The sequence below is a fragment of the Brienomyrus brachyistius genome, unplaced genomic scaffold, assembly GCF_023856365.1.
Source record: "Brienomyrus brachyistius isolate T26 unplaced genomic scaffold, BBRACH_0.4 scaffold27, whole genome shotgun sequence".
In the NCBI taxonomy this organism is placed as follows: domain Eukaryota; kingdom Metazoa; phylum Chordata; class Actinopteri; order Osteoglossiformes; family Mormyridae; genus Brienomyrus; species Brienomyrus brachyistius.
Genome location: NW_026042306.1, coordinates 6,009,367 through 6,022,089, shown reverse-complemented (window position 1 = coordinate 6,022,089; position 12,723 = coordinate 6,009,367). Strand labels below are relative to the sequence as shown.

General features: G+C 41.1%; 2 long non-coding RNA genes across 2 annotated transcripts; one reads left to right on the top strand and one right to left on the bottom strand.

Moving 5' to 3' along the window:
• Window positions 1–258: 258 nt before the first annotated feature.
• LOC125720992 (uncharacterized) lies at window positions 259–1,555 on the bottom strand. Its single transcript, XR_007385635.1, has 3 exons — window positions 1,314–1,555; window positions 1,034–1,166; window positions 259–819 (listed from the first exon to the last, which is right to left on the bottom strand). It is a non-coding gene; the product is annotated as an uncharacterized LOC125720992 (long non-coding RNA).
• A 145-nt stretch (window positions 1,556–1,700) lies between these two features.
• Window positions 1,701–10,791, top strand: LOC125720996 (uncharacterized). Its single transcript, XR_007385639.1, has 2 exons — window positions 1,701–2,686; window positions 7,264–10,791. It is a non-coding gene; the product is annotated as an uncharacterized LOC125720996 (long non-coding RNA).
• The last annotated feature ends 1,932 nt before the right edge of the window (window positions 10,792–12,723 follow it).

The window sequence follows — 12,723 nt, the reverse complement described above, 5'->3', positions numbered from 1 at the left end:
TCTGAGCTGTTAGTTGAGTGCTCCCCAAACGAGCTTGATAGGCCAAATGACCTCCTCTCATTTGTAAATTTATGTTCTTATGTAGGTATAAAAATAACTGACCATATGATAAAATGATTTTGTCTAATACAGGACTACAGTCTTCATTAGGTATATATTTTCCCCTCGCACTTTGTATGGGCAGTGAATTGCCCCTACTTACGTGTGGATTCCTAATAAGAAAAATGCAAGAAATGAACACACATATAGTCAGAATAATTCTCATGTTGTCAACTATTGAGTGCAATTCAAATTTTATTGAACAAATCTAATGATTACAGTATTTTTTTGTCAAACAAAACACTTACAATGAACTGTTCCAAATTATTATGCACAGTAAGCTGCAAAACACTTTATAAGTTGCAAAGAACTGAAAATTGTCATTTGTTGTGTTTGCAACATATGTACTGAAATCAAACAGGTCACGTCACATTTTGACATAGGACTCCTTATTTGATAGCAGCTTCACAAGTCTTGCATCCATTGAACTTGTGTATTTGGACAGTTTCTGCTTGTGAGCACTGGTTAGTGGCGGCAGAATAGAAGGTTTATGCACAGTTGCAGTGGAGGACTCTACACCTTGATGTCCATGGGACTCCAGAGGCACCAGCAGCTTCAAATATCTGTTTGCTGCTACATAATGGCATTTTAGCAGCTGCTCTCCTGATCTGATGCATGGATCTGGTAGAGATCTTCCTCAATTTGCCTTTATCTGCACGAACCCGTCTGTGCTCTGATCTACTGCATGCAAAGGCTCATTTCGCATTTTTGTTCTGCATTCTGAAATGGAAGAAAAAAAACATTCATGACGAACACAAACCTATAAAAGGTACTTGTGTGACACTATTAAGGAAGGATCTGACTAGGAGAAAAGCTGGCAGAGTGATTGCCTGGCTGCCGGCTGCAAATGATATGTCGAGCAGTAATATGGCATTAATCAACAGATATGAGGTGAAGATTTAAATATTCTAGAGGGAGCCTGGTGGGGACCTACTTGTGTCGGATGAGCCGGCCTCCCTGGATCACTTGTGCCGTCACATTGGCCATGTGGCAAGAAAAAAGGAGCCAGTTTCGGGGCTGGACTCGGTATGAGAACCTCATAAATATCATTGAGTAACAGGTAAGAGCTGGGGAGACAAAGATCATGCAGGGGTCAGAGGCCAGAAAGAAGAGAAGAAGAGCAACCAGCTTAAAACCTTTAAAAAGTCCCTCTGGAGTCCCGAGTGACCCAGTGGACGCGCATATAGATGGAAGGTGAGCCCTCTGCCTCTTACCGAAGGTCATTCGACCGCTGATGATGTCGGGGCTCTTCCTCATATCGCTGACTGCGACTAGGGGAAGACCCCAATTAATAACTGGTCCCCAGAAGTGCTGAAATCAAACAATAAAACACAGAGCTGATCTAACATGCAGCAGGGTGAAGGTACCATTAAATAAATTTCAGAGGATTCTTACAATACATTAGTGTGAGATTATTAAACAGTAGTCATAAAATTACATGTATATTAACAAAAAATCAGTTTGTTACTTTCTTACCGTGCTTTTGTTGTAAGGATTTTCCCAACAGGCACATTCAGATCACGGAAAGACAAAGAAAACAAACAAAAAAAATTATAAGTGCAATTCTGTGATCACCAGCAGCACTTATGCAAAGAGGGACCCAAATGTAAGCAGTGACTTTATGCTTACATCTACAACAAAGTGAAGAGTTTAAGCTTCTTATACACTGACGGCAATTGACAAGGAAAGTTTACATATTGGATTTTTACATAAACTGCAAGCGCCTCTGGATGCACATACCTCCTCAGATACTTCCGAAACTCTTTGTTTTTAAGCTGGTTTACAGCTCTCTGAAAGAAATTCCTTGCCATGATAAAGTGAATGTACATGCACGTATGTTGATTTTGTTCAAAATGAAATGTGAAGATGAATTTGCCGTTTATATAGGAATGCGAATGACATCAGCACTCTAGATTCTAGAACTTACATACGTAGGCTACTGATAACGTAACTGACGTAACTGTTCCAACATCTCCTTGGAAACGGACTGGAATTGAATGGAAGAATGTTAGTGGGCGAAATGAATTTTGTCAACTGAATAAATTCATTTTGTGTACAAAATGCATTTCCTGAACGAAAGTCATTTTGTGGAGGAAAGGAATGTCATGAATGATACAGAGTCATTTCGTGGAAGAAATCGATTCTGCGGAATTACGGAGTGCTTTTGTGGAAGCAGGAAATGCATTTCATCTGTTGCAGAGTCACGAAAAATCAGCGCTTGACACTTGGCATACCATAAAGTACAAAGTACTCAGCAGGCACATGGACGCAGACACATCTGTATCCACACCTGGATATTTCAGTGTGACTTTTATTGCGTGGATTCTTACTACAGTGGTGCCTGCGGTTCACGAACACAATCCGTTCCAGGAAAGTGGTCGTGAACCAATTTGTACGCGATCCAAGGCAATTTTCCCAATAAGAAAGCATTTAAATTCCATTAATTCGTTCAGAAGTCTACCAAATAATGATTTGTTGTCAATTAATTTTCTGGTTTTTATAGTGAAAACTTTAAAGAAAAACACAATATAGTGTGGCGACGGGCGGACCGAGGCATCACGGGAGACATGGAGACTTGCTTGCTGGGGTAATTACGCTTTTTATTTACAGTCATTAAACCCCTTGCATTGTTGTGGTTGTTAATGTTAATGGTTGCATTTCCCTATTGTCGCGTGTGTGTTTGGCCGTGTTTTGTAAACGGTCCGATCCTCACGTGTATTTAGCGTGTGTAAATCATCCACCGTGTGTGCATCTTGCAGTTCGGCGTCTGTGTATTTGGGACGTGTCCCATTGGAAAGACATTGGGATTTTGGCTTTTAAAATCTCAATCTAAAGAAGCACATCGAAGAAAGCTAAACTAATGGTAAACACCAGTGAATTAATTTCAGTTATCACGATTAGCCTGGATAACAGCTTGGGGAGAGCTTTGTGTCTGATGTTAAGTGAACGTTTTCTTCTCTTGGTGATAGGCTGGTTAGGGCATTTGAATCACTAATATTAACTTGGACATTTGAACAATGAACACTGAAATAGTTATGTAAGCTGAAAAACAGGGTTTTGTGACTGAGATAATGAACCCCATGCTGGTAATAGGAAAAACGGTGACTTGTGTTTTCAGAAATGGCTTTAAAATACGTTAACATTAACCTGTACTTCTTTTTTTAACAATAGCATACTCCTGTTTAGGTTTTTAAAGCCCTCTTTTTGAAGTGTGTGATGTATGCAAAATTTTTCTTTTCCATGCTTTAAAAAGCTGAGTAAACGTTTTGATATTAAAAGTTTAGACAGCGTTCCGTTGTTATTCATATTTACTTGCACTTTAATTACTCAAGTACAGTTAGTTACAGATTATTTGTAATACTTAAGTACAGTGAACACTAGGTACTTTAAGACTTTTACTTGAGTGGAATTCTAGTTGGTGACTTGGGAGGGTATCTGTACTTATACTTAAGTGTGACTTTCGGGTACTTTATACAAGACTGTGAACAAGCTCGACTGTCTCAGACGGAAATTATAGCTCAGAGGTAATGATACTATATTAATAATCTCTGAGTTAATGATTAAGACATATATCAGCCTTCCAGCTGCAACTGACTAGAAATCAACCTAATGTTTTTCATGTTAGAAATCATAAACCTGCTTCAGTTCATGTCTCTGTGTGAAATCAGATGTTACTCACATGGCATAAGGCCCAATGTGCCTCTGACTGTAATCACCCAGAGTGTGGCCCAGCGTGACTCCTGATGACATGTTAATCTCTTGGAGTGGGAATTCCATTTCCATAAAAGTTATTGTAGGAAACCTCGTTAATGGAAATATATTTTCAAAACCTTCGAACAATATTGGCATTTCGCATTTTTCTCACAAAAAACTGTCAGGTAGTGACAACTCCAATGAGCAGAGTGAAAAAACGATTAAAATCGGTATTTAACTAACTAAATCAGAAGAGGAAAAAGAAGAATAATTTAGCTTGGCATAATTCTATGTTTAAAACATTTTGAACAGTTTCCATGCCAGGTAGTGCAACCCAAGAAAACCCATCAAAACATGATGAATATCATAAAGTATGAATATCATGAAATAATTTATTATTTAAATCATATATAAAAACTTGATATCAAGGACAAAGGTTAAAATTGTGCAGGTGGTGCAACCGGAATCAGTATTACTACTAATTATAAATGCAGTTTACAAGTAGGAATAAACATTGATGAAGTGTAGACACTTAACCTTATGGGAATTGACAGGGCTTCATGTTTGATTGGGCCAATTTTTTGCCTTTGGTTTGGTTACTATATAACCTCAGATGTGAATTATGTCTGATAGCTGAAATGAAAGCTGACCATTGATTGCAGTAACTTGGATAATTCAAATTCATAACTTCTGTCTAAAAAGTCAAAAAATTTGACAAAAAAGTCAAACAAATACAAAAACACATCTTTGTGTTTTGGTATTTTGTGAATATCTCAAAAACTACATGATGGATTATATCAAAGTTAAAATATGTGGTTCTCAGACTTGTTTTCTAAATGTACACCTAATTTTATTGTGCTAAAATGCTTTTATAAAATTAAATTATGTGAAATATACAAATATCTCCTGCTCCTTCAGTATTTCCTCCAAAGAAAGTGTACATTCGACACAAGCATTGTCTTTTTTTAGTTAAATATATGTGTAACAGCAATTCTGTGACCATTGTATTCTGTGACTCCAGTAGATACTGTTGCCACTATATAGCTTGAGCTTGCTCACACAGATGTGTTCCTAACGCAAACAATGTAAACTCATACGTTGTAAACAAATGAATGTCAATGCGATGTAGAGTGGGTGTATAGAAATGCTGGCTTTTAACATGATATAGGTTTAGCTGCTTGTTATATCAGATTAAACAAAATTAGGCTGATTTGTAGAGTAGCCTATTTGTATAATTCTAACACAACTAAAAAGTGATTAAAGCTCACATGGGCAACTTGATGCTATGAGTATACAGTCAAAGTAAAAAGTATGTGAACCCCTTGGAATTTATTCATAAAAAGTGATCTGATCTTCATCTAAGTCACAGGTACTGATATACACAATGAGCTTAAGCCAATAACACAAAAAAGGTTCTACTCTTTCAAGTTTTTATTATTCAAACATATTCAGCATTCACAGTGGTACTGGAGAAGGTAAGTGAACCCTTAGGTTCAATAACTGGTTGACCCTCCTTTGGCAGCAATGACCGCAACCAGGCACTTCCTGTAATTGCAGATCAGACCTGCACATCGTGTGGAGAGAGTTTTAGCCCATTCTTCCCCTGCAAAACTGCCTTAACTCTTCCATATTCTTTGGTTGCCTTCTGTGTATTGCTCTCTTAAAGTCATTCCACAGCATCTCAATAGGATTGAGATTGGGGCTCTGACTGGGCCACTCCACTGCGATGTTTGGGGTCATTGTCCTGTTACATCACCCAGCCTCAGTTGAAGGACAGACATTCTCACATTATCCTGAAGAATTTGCTGATAAAGTTGGGAATTCATTTTCCCCTCAATGATGGCGAGCTTTCCAGACCCTGATGCAGCAAAGCAGACCCAAATCATGATGTTCCCTCCACCATACTTTACTGTAGGGATGATGCATTTATCTTTTTACGCCAAATGAAGTTCTGCTTGTTCCTCCCAAATAGTTCAATTTTAGTTTCATCACTCCACAAAACATTTTCCCAGTATCGCTGTGGAGTGTCCAAGTGCTCCTTCGCAAACTTCAGGCGTACAGCAATGTTTGACAGCAGTGGCTTCCTTCTTGGTGCTCTGCCATGGACTCCTTTCTAGCTGATTCATGAACACAGATGCTAGACAGTTCTAATGACTTCTTCAAGTCTTTCGCTGTCACTTTAGGATTCTTCTTTTCCTCAAAGATGACTTTGCGTTGTGCTATTGGGGTCATCTTGGCAGGGCGCCCACTTCTAGGCAGAGTAGCCACGGTACCAAATTGTCTCCATTTATAGACAACTTGCCTAATAGTTTATATTAATAATAATATAATAATAATTTATAGACAACTTGCCAACAGTAGACTAATGAATATGTAAAATCTTTGAGACAACTTTGTAACCCTTTCCAGCCTTATGTAACTTAACAATTCTTGATCTTAGGTCTTCAGACAGCTCTTTTGTGCGAGGCATGATTCCCATCTGGACATGCTTCTTGTCAAAAGCCCAAACTGAACCTTTTCAGTGGTTTTTATCAACCAAAGTAATTCTAGGCCACACCCCTGAACTCGTTTCATTAAATGGACTCCAGGTGTGCTAAATTTTTAAGCTTTTAAAAAAAGTCATTTACTTGGGGTTCACTTACTTTTTCCTACTTTATACAATATGGTCAAATATTCTCTGAAAATCTGTGTATCTTAATTATAGGACACAGTGTTTGTAAATTATTGTGACTTACATGAAGATTCAACTATGTTTTATATGGGATTTAGTCATACACGTAGAAAATTCCAAGGGGTTCACATACTTTTTACTTTGAACATATTTAAATGGGCCACTCTAACCTGCGAGAGAGTGCCTGTTGGAAAGGCCGTCTCCGAAAACGGGATGCCAACGCGCATACGCTTGGATCAGCGTCAGGAGCGTCTCTTTTGAGTTTTCAGAGGTGGTTTTCTGATTGTGCCGCACCAGATCATCCTACCCAGTGCCGAACGATCCTGGCCAGTTACTCACCATACTCAGGGGTGCAGTATTGTGTGCCACTGACGAACTGTAAGTGACTGGTCCTGGACTGATTACATTCGGTGCTTTAATATTGCAATGCGGTCTACCGGATTGTTAGTTGTTAGTGTGTAACTTTTGAGGAGCTCTGCTACTGAGTGTATTGCAGGCAGATTCTCTGTATTCTGCGTTCGTTCTTGTAATTGTGTATCTTATATATTAAATTTGTTTTGTTAGTCAGTTCTCGTTAGACTGCAAAATATTTAGGAGAGATGGGATAATACAGTAAGGGAGGGTAATAGTATTACTGTTACGTATCCGGTATGTACCGGGGTTAACCAATAGATGGCAGTACTGTTACATGATTGATGATTAGAGATCGTATAAAGTGGTTGTATTTGTGTTAATTAGCTGAACATGTCTCCATGTTCTTATTGTTTTAGTTATTTATATAATATTATTTTCTTCCTTAGACCACATGCACACCCTGTCTACAACTAAGTCATTGCACCTGTAACAGCCAATGGCCAGCCTACAGTATGTTAACTCCAGTGCAATACTGTACCGCCTAATTGAATGCAGTAAAGTTTGGAACTGCGTCTGCCTTCCCTGGTGTTCTTACCGATGCCACCAGAGAGGTGCCATCTTACCGGTACCTTCCTCATACAGTCATAGCTTCTAACACTTTAATAATGCCAGACACACCAACCTTATTTAAATGGGCCACATCAGGTGGCTTATCTGCCTTTCCTATGTATAACCAAAAACTGTCACAACTCTGGTTAACAGCTGGGCCTAGGTACATGGGCTCACAATTTCTGATAGCAACCATCAAATTATGTGATCCCAAACAAATCAAGGAAAAAACAGTGACTAAGCAATCAAAAACCCTTCAGGTAATTTGTCCTAAATAGATATTATAATCTTGGATAGATTTCATGACTTCAGTTGAAGGGTCACAATTTCTGATATCAGCCATCAGATGTTGTGACCCCAAACAAATCAAAAACAACACAGTACCACAGCAGTCAAAAAAGACATCAGGGGAATTATCATAAATATAAATAATAATCCTGGAAAGATTTCATAACTGGGGTGTACAGGTCACCTCTGTCAAAGGGGTGACTTTCATACAGCTGTCATCTGATTTTGTGATCTGAGTGTGGCTTTTGAAAAAGCAACAACACACCATTAAATTTCAGGCAAAAGAAACATGTCCATCTTCAGACTTTCACCATGTTTACACACTGCAGACAATTGTTGTGACAATTTATCAAACATTCCTTATTGTGTCAGTACATGCAGTGTGCTACAGTACACAATATGCTGCTCCACAAAATGAGCTGCATCAACCAATTTGGTACTGTAACAGCTCTTTGAGTATCAGAAAGTAGGACAGGGTTTAAGTATCATAAAGTTAATGAAACTGAAAAATCATAATGATCTTTTTAAACATTTATTTGAAATATGCCTTTACATACAGTACAAAAATCAATAAAATGAAAACAAAGAAATGTGGAAATTACCCGAAACATTGGCTACATGTTTTGGAGTTCAGATATATCCTCTTTCTTAGCCCTCTGTATATTTTTCTAATGTTGATTTTTAAAATTACATATACTTCTTTCCAGCCATAACTCCTCAGACAACAGACGCTTGAAACCCTGATCGGCAAGTCTGCAATTGGTTGTTTAAATGGCAATTGGCTGTCTAAATGTATAAAAATGAATTTCCGTTTTATGCAACTTTGGGTCAACTTTATGCTTTTACTCCACTATTTTACTCCAATATTAAACCAAAAACCAAAGTACTCCGTCAAAAAAGGAACTTTGTCCGTATACAGTAGTATATATATGGGTGTTTGTGTCCACCTACTTCTGTCCATGTAGTATACAGTACATGTATGTGTGTATATGTCTCCATCTACTTCTGTCCATGTAGTACATATGTATGTGTATGTGCGTTTGTGTCACAGATCAGCACAGGGAAGCAGGCGAAGGAAGCCATGGATAAAAAAAGGGTTTTATTTGCAGAGGAACATACGTAACGTTAATGACAGAACTAGGAAAACGCATGTGAACGCGGTCTGCAAATACACTGAACTAACAACAGCAACCAGAAACAGCTGGTGAACACAGGGACTCTGCACGAGGTTAACGAGGGGGCATGATCGACGAGAGGGCAGGACGAATGGAGCATGACATTACCCAATGGGAGTGAAGGGACTAACAGGACCTAGAGAAACAAAAGCAAAATATCAATGAGGAACCGGGAACAGGACAGACACACAGAGCAGACACAGGGACAAGAAGCAGGAAAACCACTGACAAACCAACGGGAACGCAGACAGGCACAGGGGCACCAAGAACGGAGACACTGGGGGAACACCAACAGGAGGAAAAAAAGGACCAGGAGCGAACAAAGGAGCGGAGCGACGAGGAGCAGACACAGAGGTACGAAAACAGGAGGCAGGATGGTAGAGGACGGGGGAAAATGGGGAGCCCGAGGGAACCCCAGTAGGCAAGAGGCAGAAGCTGCAGAGGCAGCCGGCGACTGCGAGGTTGGAGCCGAAGGGACCTTCGGCAACAGCGAGGCAGGAGCAGGAGGGGACGACGAAGGGGGCAAGGAGGCAGATGGAGGGACAGGCAAAGGAGGTGAAGAGGAAGATAACCAGAGGAGGCGAAGAGGAAGGCGAAGGGGGCACTGGGAGAGGGGAAGAGTGAACAGCAGCCACAGCCGGCCCAGGCATAGGTGACCGATGAGTCGGAGCGGGGGAACCCGCAGACGACCGATGAGTTAACGGAGGCGGGGCCGAAGAGTCATCGGAGAAGCACCCACAGGCGACCGCCAAGCAGGAGTCCAGGGAACCGCAGGCGACCGCTGAGCAGGAACCGAAGGACCCGCAGGTGCTGCATGAGTCCCAGCCACAGGGACCGAGGATGAGCCAGGGGGCAGGGCAGGCAGGAACCAACCCCTGCGCAAGTGACCTCTCCCCCTCCTGGATATGAAGAGCCCAATTCCTGGTTGGGATCTGCCAAGTGGGGGTAACAGAGCTGGGGTTCGCGCCTTGGCAGTGGGTGCAGGCGAAGTAGCAACAGGCAGACGGGCTTGGGCTCCGGGCCCAAGCGCAGGCGACGTCAGGTTTGGTTCCTTTTGGCATACTGCGGGGGAAATGGCGGAGATGGAGACGGCCCCTAGGGAAACGTGCAACGCTTTCCCTCGTCGCTTTCCCTGCTTCTCTCTCCCCCGAACAAGCGCAACGAGGTCCGGCAATTCATGTGGAATAAAAGGACAAAGACTGTAATCGCCCCCTACCTGCTGGATCATGTCCTCAGCTACCCAGCTCTTCAGCCGGGCTAAATGCCACCATACCTCTGCTGTGAGGCGCGGGTCTTCGGCAGGGGAGAAGTGGGTCAAGATTTCCCTTGACCGGCGAGCGACGGCTTGCGCCGTGGGGTCTCCCTTCATTTTGGACTCCTTGAGCCAGTATTCTACCTCGTCCAAAAGGTCAAGGTGTTCCGCCTCATGGAAGGGAGGCATCTTCTCCTGTAGTCCTGTCATTCTGTCACGGATCAGTACAGGGAAGCAGGCGAAGGAAGCCGTGGTAATAAAAAGGGTTTTATTTGAAGGGGAACATATGTTAATGACAGGACTAGGAAAACGTACTTGAACGCGGACTGAAATACACTGAACTAACAACAGCAACTAGAAATAGGTGGTGAATACGGAGACTCCACATGAGGTTAACGAGGGGGCGTGGTCGACGAGAGGGCAGGACAAAATATGTGTCCGCCGCCTTCTGTCCATCTAGTATTTTTGCATGTGTATGTGCGTTTGTATATATACTGTACATGTGTCCGCCTTCTTCTCTCCATGTAGTATATACAATGAGGGAAATAATTATTTTTATAGTTTGTAACTGTTACATAATGACTTTTTCTTGCTTGTTTTGTTAATAATCTATCTTTTGCTGGTTCAATAAACATACCAGTGAAATTACAGACTTCTCATTTCCTTATTAATGGGTCAACTTAAGAATTCAGCAGAGGTCACTGTATGTATGTGTATGTGCGTTTTGTGTATATATGTGTCCGCCTACTTCTGTCCATGTAGTATATATGTATATGTATATGTAAATGTATATGTATGTGTGTGTATGCGTGTATATATATAATATTTTATCCTGCATGTCATGTTTAATTCTGCTGTGCATTTCAGAATTGCATTTTTCCCAGCTGTGCATGAAAAATAAAATGTGTACAATGACATTATTCCTAAAGTCCTAAATCACATTGTAATATGCAAAATATGTATGGAAAGCATGAAAACAAGTATTTTCATTGGTTATCAATGTTTCTATGGAGAGTAAAGAGCTGAAAGTGCAACTTTGGTGCCATCTCGAGCTCAAAAGCAATTATTCAGGGTTAGGCATGGGTCAGCCCGTAATAGAGACAAATGATCTTAAGTGTAATAGTTAATGTGAAAACACCATAAAACATTTAAAAGGGATTTTAGAAAATGAATACAGGGTCCAATTTATTAAGAGTACACAATAAAAAATGACAAAGTACCGAGTGTATAAACAGCAGCTAAGATGTTAAGCCTTCTTCTTTGATTTATATGATTAAAGCATCACTTTCCAGTCTGAAATTCACTTCTTTTGAAGAAAGTCCACGTCCTAAAAAAAGACAAATGGAGAATATCAATATCCATATTGAAAATGTGCAGAGACATGTGTCACTGTATAACCTGTATATTTTAGAAATACAAATACCTAGGGTACCGTCATCAACATATGCTACCTATTTCACCTGTCGAAGCTGTTCACTGGACTGTGATGAGCTACCTGGCTTCTCACCACTCTCACCAGCCCGATCACCTGCGTGGATGTGGAGCTGTGGTCCGCTGTGGCTGTATTGGCTGTTCTCAGTGCTGGTTGCTCTCTCTCATGGTGCCAGTGCTTGCAGTTTTCTTCGTTGTAGTCGCTGCCATGGTGCTCCTTATCGCTCAGGCTGGAGTGGCTTCCGCATGGGGAGTTCATGTCGTATCGCTTCGTCTTGTTGAATCCCTCGAGGCTGCTGCTGGAGTTCCTCTCAGATGTATCCTGGTCTCTAAAAGGGTAAGGACACATTAACGATATAGTAAACTGTATAGTGTTTGCTATTCTTCAGAATAAACAGATGCTCAAAAACAAAGAATTAAGCTATAATCCCACCAAAGTGTATCATGACAGATGAAGGAATGAACTGAAAAATCTCTTAATGCTTCAAGCTAGCTCTGTGTCACAGAAAACTTACCAGTGGTCACGTTACATGTCCTTGACATTCTTCTTTGTCTTGGATGCTTTGTGTCTCTTGGCGAGACGCTCCTCGGAGTGCTGGTCTCACTCAGGTAGTTTCATGTGGATGTTTTTGCTGTGGTCAGGGTGCGAGTGTCTGGCTCCATCATGGTCGCCATCCTGAGTACAGTGCACCCGTCCGTGTCTCTCCTCTGAACGGGGCCTCAGATCCCCCTTAATTATAAAGTACGCGTAGCAACCAGATATAGAGCACAACTGAGTATGGTGAACTGATAATACTTGAATCAGAACATCTACAGAATAGTAACAGTTAAGAAGTACCAGTGTGTCTTGAGGTGTGATTATATTTGAAAGGAAAAAAGAGTCTCACCAGCAATTGTGATAATTATATTACAGAATATATATAATGGCACTTAATATTGTCTAGTATCACCATAGTCTACCTGTCAGAGTCGCTGGGTGAGCGGGTGAGCGCACGGGCATGCAAGCGAGCAGGAAGCAGGCAAGGAACCGCAAGTCGGGGAAAAACTGGGGATTTATTAAGGTGCAGGCAGGGCATGATGGAACAGCACTAAGACTCACTAACACCAATGACGGACAAGAAACCAGGGCAAGACATGGACTGAAATAAACA